This window comes from Notamacropus eugenii, chromosome 2, assembly GCF_028372415.1.
Source record: "Notamacropus eugenii isolate mMacEug1 chromosome 2, mMacEug1.pri_v2, whole genome shotgun sequence".
NCBI lineage: Eukaryota > Metazoa > Chordata > Mammalia > Diprotodontia > Macropodidae > Notamacropus > Notamacropus eugenii.
Genome location: NC_092873.1, coordinates 525,863,652 through 525,878,539, shown reverse-complemented (window position 1 = coordinate 525,878,539; position 14,888 = coordinate 525,863,652). Strand labels below are relative to the sequence as shown.

The following is a 14,888-nucleotide window of genomic DNA, read 5'->3' as shown; positions in this document are numbered from 1 at the left end:
AGAGAGGAATATATTGGGAGGAGGAAGGGAGAAATGGAATGGGTCAAATTATCATTCATAAAGGAGGCAACAAAAATCTTTTTCAGTGGAGGAGAAAAGGGAGGAGGTGAGAAGGAAAAAGAGAAGCTTACTCTCTTCACATATGGTTCAAAAAGGGAATCCCATGCTCACTCAGCTTGGTATAAAAGTATATCTTGCACTATAGAAGGGTCAGGGAGAAAGGGACAAGTGGGCTGAGGGGGATGATAGAAGAGAGGGCCAATGGAAGAAGGGAGTAATCGGAGGTAAACACTTTTGGGGAGGGACAAGATCAAAACAGAGAACAGAATATATGGGGGGCAGGATAGGATGGAGGGAAATACACAACATGACTATTATGGAAGTCTTTTGCAAAACTACACATATACAGCCTGTATTGAATTGTTTGCCTTCTCAGTGGGGATGAGTGGGGAGAGAAGAAGGGAGAGAAGCTGGAATTCAAAGTATTAGGAATGAATGTTGAGAATTGTTTTTGCATACAACTGGGAAACAAGAAATACAGATAATGGGGTATAGAAATCTATCTTGCCCTACAAGAAAAGAGAGAAGAAGGGGATAAGGGAAGGGAGGGTTATGATAGAAGAGAGGGCATATTGAAGGAAGGGGCAATCACAATGCAAGGAGTTATGGGGTGGAGGGGAGGGAAGAGATAAGGAGAATATTTGGAACTCAAAATTTTGTGGAAATGAATGCTGAAAGCTAAAAATAAATAAATAAACATTTTTTTAAAAGAAAAAAAATTGTTGATAGATACACATGGTAGTAGTGCCTGGATGAGTGATGCACGAGGTCCAGAAGGACAGGGAGTGGCATTTTTATCTCTATTCTTATCCCCAGTGTCTAATCCAATGGTTTTCAAGGAGAAGGCACTTAGATGTTTGTGGATAAACATGTGGTACACAATTATACTGGAATATACTGTTTTATAAGTTATTAAAGTGAAGAATTCAGAGAAGCATGGAGAGATTTGCATGAATTGATACAAAGCGAAGTAGGCAAAACCAGGAAAATAATATGCATAATTACTTGGACAATGGAAATGGAATAAACAAAAGATGGGAATAGTGCTGCATAATTAAATGACCAAGAAACTAAGTTCCAGAGAAAACTGAAAAAAAAATATATCATCCTCCTTTATTTGAAGAAGCAAGAAGACAATGGATGTGGAACTATCAGTCTGTCGATGTGCTGTCTTTAAAGAATGCTAAAAAAAAAATGATTTATTTTTTTTAAAAAGAACATAAATTCCTTGAGGGCAGGGTCCATATTTCTTTTGCTTGTATATATAATCCCGATGGTTAGTACAATGTCTGGCACATAGTAAATACTTAAAAACACTTTATCTCTTATCTATCTATTTATTGTCTACTTATCTACTTATCTACCTATCCACCTTGGGGCAGCTAGGTGGTGCAGTGGATAGAGCACCAGTGCAGGAGTCAGTTGGACGTGAGTTCAAGCCTCACCTCAGACACTTGACATTCACTAGCTGTGTGACCTTGGACAAGTCACTTAACCCCAATTGCCTCATCCTGGGTCATCTCCAGTCATCCTGATGAATTTCTGGTCCCTGGATTCGGATGGCTCTGGAGGAGAAATGAGGCTGGTGACCTGCACAGCCCTACCTCACTCAGAACAAAGTCAAGTGCAAGCCATGTCATTATTTTTCTCTGATGGCATGATCTTCTTCGGCAACAAAGGACGGACACACACACCTATCCACCCTTCTATCCTCTACCTTCCTCCCTACCTTTCTGTCATTTAGTTAACTGCCTCTCTTATCCATCTATGTATCTTTTTATTGTCTATTTGTCTACTTTTATGTTGTCTGTCTATCCACCTTTCTATCATCTACTTACCTACCTACCCCTATTTGTCTGTCTGCCTAACTTCCTATCATGTTTGTTTACCTTTCTATCATCTATTTATTCATCTGTATCTCTACCTTTCCATCATCTATACGTCTATATATTTATCTATTACCTATTTAATCCATCCTTTGAAAAGCCTGCCATGTTATTACAATGGAGACACACATGAGGGCGCTTTGAGTAGCCAGAATTAGAGAAATCACTTTCCTTGGCTGCGAACAGGCAGAAAACAATTCTGAGCGTTCCTAATCAATGACCCTGATGCCATCTGGCTTCCGCCTGGCACAGCCTCACAGTAGACATGCAGGCTGCTCAGAAGCAAGGGCTCCCATGGAGAGATTCCATGAAAAGGTCACGCTCAGAGTGGAGGCACATTCCCCCTGAGCACAGTGATTTGGCTCTGGCACATTTGGCTGGGAGTCAAATAGACAGGAGATTCCACTGCCCCTGACTCCCCACTGCCCCATTGTTCCTCTGTCAGATTCCAGGAATAGGCAAATATCTTTAAGTAGCAACCAAGAAAACATCCCTCCTTGGGAGGGCTGGGAATATTCTGATTTCAACCTATTCCTTTTCCCCCAGAGCAATAACTAACATGGAGCAAACAAGGCTCTGTCACAGGGTGCTAACATGCAGAAAGAGGCACATCTCCACACCTCCTCTTGCTATCCCTATATCTCATTTTGGGGTCTCCACTTGCCCACATGTGCAGCACCTTCCCCAGATTGCCTCCTTCTCTTCCACTCTCACTCAATTTGATTTACCAGAGCATCCCTCTTGTGGGGCTGACCTGGGGACAAAGATAGAACTAGCCCACCTTCTGGTGCAATTTCATCCAAAGGAGGCCACCTTGTGCATGACTGTCCACTACCCACAGTATTCCAAACCCTGCTCAACTGTTTTTGCCCCAAGGAAAAGTATTCCTGTTTACCACTCTGCATGCTACATTAAATCATCTAGGAGGTTCACATATTAGGCATTAGGGGGAGTTGTGTCTAGAGTGTCTAGAGCATTGTACTTACAGTCAAGAAGACTTGAGTGTAGATCTTTTCTCCTATACTTACTAGCTATGTAACTGAATGAATCACTTAACTTTTGACTGTTTCAGTTTACTGACTTATAAGATGGTGATATTAAGAGCACCTACCTCCCAGAGCAAGGCGCTTTGTAAACCTTAAAGTGCTATATATACGTTCAATTATTTATCATCATCATCATTAGTTGTAGCTTCAGGTAGCCAAGCCAATAGTAAGCAAAGAGTCCACAGGGCCCTCCCCTTTCCCTGAATCTCCTACCAAAGGGAAGCTGTTTTCCCCACCTTATACTCTGCAGGGAAAGGCTGGTTACTAAAAGGTTAACACGATGTTTTTTCAACAGGATGAAAACATGCCATTTGGCTGCTGTCCAAGATTGCCAGTTAAATGTCAGAGTCAAAGCCCCAGTACCCAAGGAGCCAAGTGCCTTCCCAGCATGATCGATGTTAAAGACAGGAAAAACTGCAGGAAAGAGGTCTGAGTGGAGGGTCAAGAACAACCTTGAAAACTGAACTCCACCCATAGCCAGCTTGGCCTCCAGGCTTGCTTTTTTCTGGTGCCTTGTGAGCATTTCTCAGGGCCCAACTCTGCCAGGACAGGAGAAGCTATCCCTATTAACCTAGATACAAGACTTCCAAGTTTATTCGGATCCTACATCCCTTCTCATCCCCTTCCCACCTCCATACCTCCCTTCCACTCTGACATCACAGGAATCACGTGGAAAGGACTCACTCCTAAGAAAGAAGCTTCACCCAAGAACACAGTCCTTCCCCAAGACCTCTGAATCATTTCAGCCCAATGTTCATTATCAGCAACATGAAACCAATCATATAATCCCAGGATCAGAGATAAAAAAACCAAAACAAAACAGTAAGGTCTCAGAATCTAATCCCTTCTCCTTACAGGAAACTGAAGATCAGAGAGATATGACTTGCCCAAAGTCACACAGCTAGTGACAAACCCTGCTTGGGAACCTGTTCACTCAATCCAATAAATATGTATTCATTTGCCAGTGGCTGTAAAGCACTTTGCTAGGTTCTGGAGGAGGTACGAAGTTTAGATATGAGGCCTTACAGCTTAGTATCTCATATGGGAGTCTGTGCTAGTGATTGGGCAAAGATATAGTAAACAAGATCCCTGCCCATCAGAATCTTTGTAGTAAGATAAAGGAGCATATGCTATCCTTTATGGTACTCTTTGAAGACTTGTCCGGATGATTGGATTTGAAAACAGCTGAAAAACTGGAATTGAATAGACATTCAGGGATGATAGAATAGAACACACATGTAGCAGGAGGCAAGAGTATGAAACCTGAGTCATGGCTTGTTAGTCCGAGCAAGTCACTTCCCTCCACAACATTCAGCGTCTTCCTCTGTAAAGTGAAATGGTTAGATCTGATGACTTTTAAGGTACCTTCTCAGTTCTTGGTTTCTACATTCATTACAAGGGATGACTTTAGGAAAACAGGAGAATGGAAAGAATCCAGGATGCCAAGCCAGAGGATGTGGGCTCTGCTAGCTCTGCTACTGACCCAGTAGCAGATCTGTGGGACCTTTAGCAACTGACCTCGCCTCTCAGAGACTCAGTTTCTTCATCTGTAAAATGAAGAAATGGGACTAGGGGATTTCTCAGGTCCTTCTGACTCTGTGGTTCAGTCCTCACATTTTTCATTCCCCACCCCCCCACCCCCCCCCCCCCACCCCCGCCATGCAAAGGCATTACAAAGCACCTGCAAGCTCTTAGAGCAATAGGACTGTTTTGTTTACGTCTTCCCATTCCTGTCTGGCACTAAGTAGGTGTTTAATAAATGAGGTAAAAAATTGAGTTGAATTAGAGGGACTCTTAGGAAGATAATCAAGCCTGGTTTTGTAACATATTGGGCCACATAACATTAACCAGCATTTACAAAGCACTTTAAGGTTTACATAGCACATTACATAAATTATGTCATTTGGTTCTCACAACAACCCTGCAAAGTAGGTGACATTATTGTCCTTATTTTACAGATGAGAAAACTGAAGCTGAGAGGATCACACAGCTGGTTAATGTCTAAGGCAGGATTTGAACTCAGATTTTCCTGACTCCAAGTTCAAAGTTTCAATCACTGAATCGTGTAGCTTTCACAAAGTAGGTACTATAGGCATTATCCCATTTTGTGGATGAGGAAAAGGATGTCCATGAATTATTTGCCCTGCATCACACAGTTAATGTCAAAGGAAGAATCAGAGATCTAGCTGTAAATGTATGATCCCTGAATCTGCAATGGGAAAATGCCTCTCTAATACAGAAAAATCCAAAACAAAATCAAGAAATACATCCTTGACAGAGAAGCTATTCTCAAGGCACAGCTGAAAACGCAATACTTCTGAGACCAAAAGAAATCACAGCCAGGAGTGAAGAAGACACCCTTGACTTTAGTCATCCCTTCCAGGGACCAATACGTCTCCCCAGCCCTGACCATCATCAAGTGAGATACTCACCTCTGTTCTTCTGCCTCAGAGTTCTCAGTTCCAGGAATGGCTGCTCCCAAATTGTCAGCTGCCCCTTCTCTGTCTTCGTTGGCCAGGGCTCTTTTCTCCTCACTTCTTACAGCCTGTCTTTCGACCCACACACCCCATGATCACCTTGGACTGGCACCAAGTTGGAACAGAGTCAAAAAGCCTCTAACTTTAAGAAGCTGCCTTGGTTTCCTCCTTAGGAGAAAGAGGGTCTTGCAATGATGACCCCCAACTATGCAGTATGACAGCTTACCCTGACACCCACAGACCAGAAAGGCAGACTAATGAATCAAGGATTGGCAAAGAGCCCCAGGGAACTCAATTACCTGCACTAGCATCCACGATGTTCCATTAAAACTGTTTTAAAAAATGATTCAAAGGGAAGAGCTCTCTCTTTTGTGATCTGGGTCACCAGAAGAGAGAGGGAAACAAAATAAGACAAAGCTCAACCCGCTTAGCTAGATAATCTCAGTGATGGCCACAAACATGAAAATTATAAGCCTTGGAGTAAACAGCCATCCCTCCATGCTGAGACTGCTGGGCAGGCTCCTATCCATGACTAGAGAGAGTGTGTGTGAGCACGATCTTCCTGCCCCACTGCCTTGGACCAAGGATCATTCATAGCCACATGTGTGGTTGTCACTGATCTCTCCCTACCCTCGGAGGGATCATTTCTTACTTTCTATTTATTTAAGTTAGGACCACGAAACATTGTATTCAGACAGCTGGATGGTGCCATCCCCAGGCATATCTGTTTGTTTTGACCCAGTAGAGAAAATCAGTGGGTTTGCTGCTGGGTCACATTACAGCCTCCTAATGTCAATGCCAACAGAGTCCTATTAATAGCTTCCCTTAGGCAGACATAGGACTGTCCAGTGATGAACTTGCTACTCAATTCAATACTGCTTTTTAATAATACATAGGATCATAGAGAAAGAGATGAAAATGACTTTAGAGGTCATCTAATCCAACTCCTTCATTTTGTACATAAAGAAATGGAGGCCCAGGGAGGATTACCCAAAGTCATGCAGATTAACAATTTGAACCCAGGTCCTCTGACTTCAAATACAGCGGGTAAATACTGCCCACTGTTCCATTAGTCCACCATCCCCTTCCCCTTTCTTGTATGTAAGCAGGGCTGCATCTCAGGGAACATGAGCTTATATACCCACCCTGTTTGTAGCCTACTGCATGTGCTGGCTCAGTACTGAAGGACTCATGTATCTGAGTTTTCCTTTGACTTTCCCCTGTGGCTCAACTTCTTGGGAAAGACAGTCATCCTCCCCCTAACCTTAACAGCTTGGTGATGGTTATTACCTGGAGGCTAGACCTGAAGGAGATCATGTATCTATCTAAAACCAAGAATAATCAAGCAGTGCCAAATTTCAAATTATACCACAAAGTGATAGTCATCAAAATAATCCAGTACTAGATGAGAAATAGAGTGGCTGGTCAATGGCATGTATTTATCTCACAATATACAGAAGCAAGCACAGTAACCTGGTGTTTGAGAAATCCAGAGGCCTCATATCAAGAAGTCACTATTCAACAAGAGCTATGAGGAAAACTAGAAAGCTATCTGGCAGAAACTAGGCATAGATCAACATCTCATATCACATACCAAGTTAAGCTCAAAAAAGGTATATGTTTTGGCAAAAAGTGTCATATCATAAGTAAAGTAGTGAAGCACAGAAAATTGGGGAAGACTACATGACCAAATAAGAGACAGAAAGGTTATGATGAATGGCCAAAGGATATGAAAAGACAGTTCAGATCAAAGCTATCAAGAGCCATATGAAAACCTGCTCTAAATCACTAATACTTAGAGAAATGCAAATTAAAGCAACTCTGAGATATCATTTTCCGCCTATCAAATTGACTAACATGACAGAAAAGAAAAATGACAAATGCTGGAGGAGCTATGGAAAAAAATAGGACCACCAATGTATTGTTGGTAGAATGGTGAACTGGTCCAACCATTCTAAAGAACAATTTAGAACCATGCCCAAAAAGCTATTAAACTGTGCCCTTTTGACTCAGCAACCCCATTACTAGGTCTATGCCCAAAGAGACACAAGAAAGAGGAAACAGAGCCATCTATGCAAAGTATTTACAGCAAATCTTTTTGTGGTGATAAAGAATTGAAACTGAGGGGATTCCCATCCAGTGGGGAAGGGTTGAACAACTTATGGTATATGAATGTGATGGAATATTTTTGTGCTGTAAAAATAGTGAAGAAAGCGATTTCAGAAAAACCTAGGGAGATTTGTATGAACTAATGCAGAGCGAAGTGAGCAAATCCAGGAGAACAATTTATACAATAACAATGTTGGAAATATAAACAACTGTGAAAACCTTAGCAACTCTGATCAACACAATGATCCGCTGCAGTTCCAAAGGACTTATAATGAAACATGCCACCCACCTCCAAATAGAAGGGCAGCCAGGTGGCACAGTGGATAGAGCGCTGGGCTTGAATCAAGAAGACTCATCTTCCTGAGTTTGAATCTAGCCTCAGACATTTCCTAGCTGTGTGACCCTGGGCAAGTCACTTCACCCTTTTGCCTCAGATGAGTTTCCTCATCTAAAATGAGCTAGAGAAGGAAATAGCAAACCACTCCAGGGTCTTTTCCAAAACAACCCAAATGCATCATGAAGAGTCCGACACAACTGAAAAGCTCCAGATAGGGAACTACTAAACTCAGAGAACAGACTGTGAAGCTCTGGATGCGACCAAGGGGGAAATTTGTTTTGCTGATTATATGTCTTATAATGGGTTTTAGCTTATCTTGCCTTCTTAATGAATGGGAATGGGAATGGGAAGAGAGAATTTGGAGTTAAAAATAAAACTGAATTTTGAAAAATTAAATAGAATAAAAACAAGGCTATGGGGAGCTCAGGCTACAGAAAAAAAGGAAATAAGCATGTATTATATCCCTACTATGCTCAGTACTTTACAAATATTCCCTCGTTTGATCCTCACAATAGCCCCCGCAGGTAGGTGCTCTTATCACCTCCATTTTACAGATAAAGAAACTGAGGCTGATAGAGGTTAAGTAACTTACTCAGGGTCACACAGCTAAAGGTCTGAGGCTGGATTTGAATTCAGGTCCTCTTCACTCCAGGTCAGTTGTGCCATCCAGGCGCACACATCAGGTCTCCTGGAAAGGGAACTAGAAAATCACCTGGAGCTACTCCTGTTTCTTGGGAAGTTATTCAAGGCAGGGACTGGTGCACAGCGATTCCTATGTCCCCTAGCCAAAAAGCTAAGGCTAACCAGCTAGTCAACCTTGGCATGTTGTGCACCAATGGAAGTCAACCAGCATTTTTTAGGTGCCTACTGTGTGCCAGACACTAAGGATTCAAAGAAAGAAGAAACCAGTCCCTGCCTTTAAAGAATTCATAATCTGATGGGCAGGACTCAAAAGTGAGTGACCCAGAATACAGAATGACTAAAGCTAAAAGGCCAGAGGAATGAGAGAGAAAAACCTGAATAAAAGTCTAGTAGATAAATTGAGAGAAGGCACCTTAAAAACAAAAGGAAAGAGAACCAAAATGCCTTAAATAAATATTATAATATGAAGGAAAGTGAATCTTAGGCACTTCCCAGAGATTATGGGACAACAGCAACAAATTCCAGAACATTTCAAAAGAGAAATAAAATCCCTAGGACTGAGCTCAGCTGCCCCCAGCTGCTAGCATCTTTCCCTCTGAGTCAGTCGCTTTCTCTGTGTGTATCTTGACTGTACCTTGTTCTGGCATGTCCTCTTTTCCATTAGAGTAGATTTTTTAGCTCCTTGAGGGCAAGAACTACTTTTTTTTTTTTTTGACTAATTTGCCTTTCTTCATATCCCCAGAGTTTAGCATATAGTAGGCACTTCATATGCTTGCTGACTCACTGATAAAAGAAGAAACTCTGGATTCAGAGTCCAATCAAATCAATAGACATGGGGTTTTAGCTGGAACTTGGAGGAAGCCAGGAGGTAGAGAAGAGGAGGGAGAGTTGTAAGAGGTGTGGGGCAACCAGTGAATATAACTGGAGTCAAGAGATGGCAGAGATCTTGGCAAAGAAACAGCCAGGAGTCCAGTGTCACTAACTATCAGAGGATGTGGAGGGATGTAAGGGGTAAGAAGACTGGAAAGGTAGAAATAGTCTGGTTATGAAGGAACTTGAAGGCCAAACAAGATTTTATATTTGATTCAACCTGACTCGGATGGCCGGTGTAGTTAATTGAATAAGGGGGTGACATGCTCCAACTTGCTTTTGAGTTTTGACAGCTGAGGAGTGAATGGATTGGCATGGGGAGAGACTGAGACAGGCCGACTTTCCAGAAGTGTTGTAATAGCCTAGGTGTGAGATGACAAAGGTCTGCATGAAATGGAGGAAGTGTCAGAAGAGAAAGGGAGTATATATAAGCAAAGTTGTGAGGATGGAAATGATTTGTTGTTGTTGCTCAGTCATGTCTGACTCTTCGTGACCCCATTTGGAGTTTGTTTGGCAAGGATACTGGAATGGTTTGCCATTTCCTTTTCCAGCTCATTTTGCAGGTAAGGAAACTGAGGCAAATCGGGTTAAGTGATTTACCCAGGGTCACACAGCTACAAAGTGTCTGAGGTTGGATTCAAACTCAGGAAGGTAAGTCTTCCTGACTCTAGTTCCAGCACTTTGTGCACTGTAGCACCACCTAGCTGCCCCATGGAAATGATAGGGCTTGGCATCTGATTTAACATGGAAGGTGAGAGTGAGGAGTTGAGTGTAACACCTTAACTGGGAGCCTGGGTGACTCCAAGGATGGTGGGATCCTTGAAAGTAATAGAGTCAGAGAAGGAAATGGCAAACCATTACACTATCTCTGTCATGGGGACAGAAGACCTGAGTTCAAATCCCTCTCTGCCATTTATTACCCTTTATGACTTTGGACAAGTCATTTAACTTCTCTGTGCCTCAGTTTCTTCACCTGTATAATAAGGGGATTGCTGTAAATGGCTTATGGGGCTACCTTCAAGCTCTAGAACTCTCAATGCAAAATATAAGAGCAGAATTCACAGCTTGATGGAATAGTGGATAAAATGCTGGACCACCTCAGACATTTATTAGCTGTATGACCCTGGAAAAGTCACTTAACATTTGTCTGTCTCCATTTTCTCATCTATAAAATGAAGACAATACTAGCACTTCACAGAAAAGCACATTGCAAATCATAAAATGCTGTATAAATGCTAGCTGTTATTGGTCAAAAAAATGGAGAAGACCTCCACAGAGTGGAGCTGTGTGGGGAGAGCAACACAATTAAGACACGAAAGTATGACAGTGGAGGAAAAGACCTAGACCTTTCCAATCACATCAGACATCTGGCCAATGAAAACATTGGAGAAAACAAGGAAAACCAGCTTTCTCCCACTGAACAAGGGTCTGATATTTTCTCCAACAGCTTCATGTCATTGACTACAAGCTCTTTGAGCTGGAGGGGGGACCTCGAGAAAGTGGCTGATTGGGTTTCCTGCCTTTGCGTAGGCATGCGATGACATTATTATTCCTGTTTTATAGATTTGGTCCACTTATATACAGCAGAGAATGAATTTATGGAGCTCCTTAGCCCCCTTCCCCAGGGCGGGGTAGAATAGGTAAAAAAAAGGAAATAGAATGAGGAACTTAATCAGTAATGATATATTAAAGTCAATGATACAGAATGTAGAAACCCAAGAAGCCCCCAAGAGACCCGTGATGACTGGCAGCACCTATGCCTATTTCTACAGAAAGTCAGGTTCTACGAGGCATTTCCTTCTTGACAATCCTGTCAGGTGGAAAAGGTACAATTTACAGATAAGAACATTGCAGCATCACCTCTCACCTTTGGAGGGTGACAGTGGAGTGCAGTGGATAGAGTGCTGGTCCTGTAGTTAGGGAGACCTGGATTCAAATCCTGGTTCTGTTCCTTTCAAGCTTTGTCACCTTGGCCAGGTTACTGAATCTCCATAATGGAGGCTGATGAAAATTGAGTCCATAATAGACTCAATGTCCTCATAAAATGAGAGTTGGACTTGACACTGTCTACAGTCTTCCAGTTTTAAATCTGTGGTTCTGTACGTGTTGTCCACTACACAAAGTGTCAAGTTGTCCTCTCTCAGATACACTTTGCAGCTCCCAACAGCCAATATCACAGGACCATGAACAGACCTGAAAGCCCATCTGTTCCAACCTTCTCATTTTTCAGATGAGGAAATTAAGGCAAAGTGCATAAGTGACTTGCCCAAGACTGCAAAGGATGTGTGAACTGAGAGGTCCCTTATTCCTTCCATTATCCCATATGTGCAGGTTTTTAAGTCAAATTGAAGATCACATGATCCCTAATGACAGTTACCAGTGCTCAGAAGATTACCAGGTGTTCAGAAGATTCAGAAGAATCCCTCTTTATGGTAAAGGATGCTTCCTTTAGATGGGGTAGGCACTTAGCAAAGTGCCGGAGGCTTCCTGATCTGAGCTGGGGGCAAGCAGTTTAAGAGTTGGACAATCTATATCTTGATATTTCATCGATCTGCATTTCTTTGGTGTGTTAATTCTCTCCACTAACACAGATGGCAGCCTCCCTAATAGATGGTCAATTTTCATAAGCAGCTGTTGCCAAAACATTAATTATTTGGTGCTCAATCTTCTGTTGATGAGGTTATCTAAGCTTGTCTAAGCTGGTCACACACACACACACACACACACACACACACACACACACACACACACACACACACACTTTGTCTTTGACTGAGTCTCTGATTTTGTCTCTATCTCTCTCACAAAGCCATCCTAAATAGAATTCTATCCTTTTTCAGAAAGATTCCCTAAGAAGGACATTCCAGCAAATTCCCCTCAATTACCTGTACTCATATCCAACAATCCCCAATAAATAGCTTATGATCTCTGTACTGGATAAGCCTCAATGAGTTTCCAGGAGCCTCACCAATCAATGCTGGGAAGTTAAAGTTCCAAAGTCCCCTTTGCCCTGTTCCCTCTACCAAACTCAGACATTTCCCAGATGATCTCAGCATGACAAGCCTGCCATAGCCAGCTAAGTGTGACTAGTCCAGCTAAGATCAACACTGGTAGTGGGGAGTTGGGGGATAAGTGAAGGCTGAAAAGTGGCCAATGGCTCACGATGCCCTAAGGCCAAGCTGGGTCACTCACCTCTTATAACTAACAGCTTCTGTCTTGTCACTCAGTACTTTAGCTGTACTTCTTTTCCTCCTCCAGGGCAGGTCCAAAGTGTCAGTCTAGTTGGAGTCTACCAGGTCTTAATAGCATCCTGGGTGTGGGTCATGGCCAGGAAGCATATTTCCAAGGCAGACGCTTAAAATGACTTGTTTAAAACCTCCTAGAGGATGGAAGAAACCCAGCTGGACTTCATGGGCAGGCAGTACCAGGAAGAGACTTACCCTCTGGCAGGGCAGAGCTAGGGGAAGGGGTGTTGTGTTCCCCCAACCCCCACGCTGGGATGTATCCAGACTGAAAATTCACCATCCCTCTGGCAAGAGCCTGGGAGCTGGGCAGGGCTCTCTCGGTCATTCAGAAACAACTGGCATCTGTTTTTCTTGGGTGTGGGAAGGAATCCTTTTGTTGAAGGCATGCTTGGCATTTTCTTGTCCAGAGGCTGGTGCAAGAGATCATGAAAGGTCAGGATCTCATTCCCCTAAAATATAGTCATAGGATCAGAGATTCAGAGCTGCAAGAGACCTTTGAGGCTATTTTGTCTGGCACCTTTACTTTATAGGTGAGGAAACTGAGGCCCAGAGAAGAAATTATATGCCCAAGGTTACACAAGTAATGAGTGGTACACACATGTACATATGTGGATATTGTCTCTAACCAGGTATTTCATTGGCATAGGAAACTCCCAGTGAGGAAATTTCTTCTACCGATGTAGAATGGTCAGAAATACTGAGAGGTGAAGGGACTTACCCAGAGTTATAAAATCAACCCATGTTAAAGTTCCTGAGGCCCTTTCCTTAGATTGGCAAGTCTGTGCCCAGGGTTACCATTTCTACCATTTTCCAGGCCATCCATGCTTATTTCTCTCATGCCTCCTCTTCCAACTCTCTGGACTTATACATCTTTTTCCCAGCAGCCTCTAAAGCCCTGCTCTCCTTCCTTCTCCTACCCCCTTCTTGTTTCCTTTTCTTTTCTTTTTCAGTATGATTTTAGAATTAAGTGTATTACAACTCTTTGGAGCTAGATAATCCATATGTCACATCTATGGCAACATTCTTTGTTAGCCTTGAATATGAAGATTTTCTAGAACACCCCATTTCCCAGTCATCCTGAATAAATGAGTCTAGCAAAAATGCAAAGTTCTATTAAGCCCCTACTTGTAAGATTTTCCTGTGATGTTCAAAACTTTATGTCTTTTTTTTGATATTATTGTCAAAAATTTCCATTTCCTTTTCGAAGAGATGTTCCACCTTCCTTTTCTGTGTTCTCTTCTCTCCTTAGAATGTCAGTCTAAGTCCCCACTGAGGGCAAGGACGGCCTTTTTCGTCCCTATTCCCAGCCTTAAGTACGTGACTGGGGCACAGCAAGCACTTAAGAAATATTTTATCTGACTATCCCTGTGTCTTATGTGGTAGAGCCAGGAATTAACCTCTGTCTTCTGGATTCCCCAGAAAGCACTATACTATGTGTTTCACAGATATGTACATATGTACATGTGTGTGTCTAAGAAAACAGTGCAATGTTAGACTTTAATAACTTAAGCCATTCCATAAGCATTTATTATATGCCTGCTGTGTGCCAGGCACTGTGCTAAGCACTGAGAATACAAAAAGATGCAAAAGATAGTCTTTGCTTTCAAAGAGATCATAATCTAAAGCAGAGACAACGAGCAAATAGAGATGCGCAAACACAGGATGCTGTTAGAAACAATTCTGTAAAGAACAGAGGGAAGACACTAAAATTAAAAGGAGTTGGGAAAATCTTTGGCATTTTAATTGAGACTTAAAGGAAGCCATGGAAGCCAGAAGGTAGAGAGGAGGAGAGGGAGCATTCCAGGCATGGGGGACAGCCAGAGAGAATCCCTAGAGCCAGAGATGGGCAGTCTTGTTTGTGGAACGGTGGGAGACCAGGGGCACTGGGTGTGGGGTATACAGAAAGAAGTAAGGTGTAAGGAGACCGGAAAGGGAGAGAGGGGGCAGGTGGTGAAGGGCTTGGAAGGCCAAAAAGAGCATTTTGCATTTGACCCTAGAGGTGATTCATGGAGTAGGGAGGGGTGGGGTGTGACATGATCCAATCTGCATTTTAGGAAAATCACTTTAGTGACTGGATAGAGGATAGATTAGAGTGAGAAGAGACTTGAGATAGGCAGATCCATCAGCAGCTATTGTTATAATACAAGTATGAGGTGATAAGGGTCTGCCCCAGTGTGGGGACAGTGTCAGCAGAGAGAAGAGGATGTAGGGGAGAG

General features: G+C 42.7%; 1 protein-coding gene across 1 annotated transcript in view; it reads right to left on the bottom strand.

Moving 5' to 3' along the window:
* DNAJC6 (DnaJ heat shock protein family (Hsp40) member C6) overlaps window positions 1-12,706 on the bottom strand; it is a 197,954-nt gene extending 185,248 nt beyond the window's left edge. The window contains exon 1 of the mRNA XM_072649751.1: window positions 12,620-12,706. The gene's annotated coding sequence lies outside the window, so the exon portion shown is untranslated. The remainder of the gene's footprint in view (window positions 1-12,619) is intronic.
* Window positions 12,707-14,888: the final 2,182 nt, after the last annotated feature.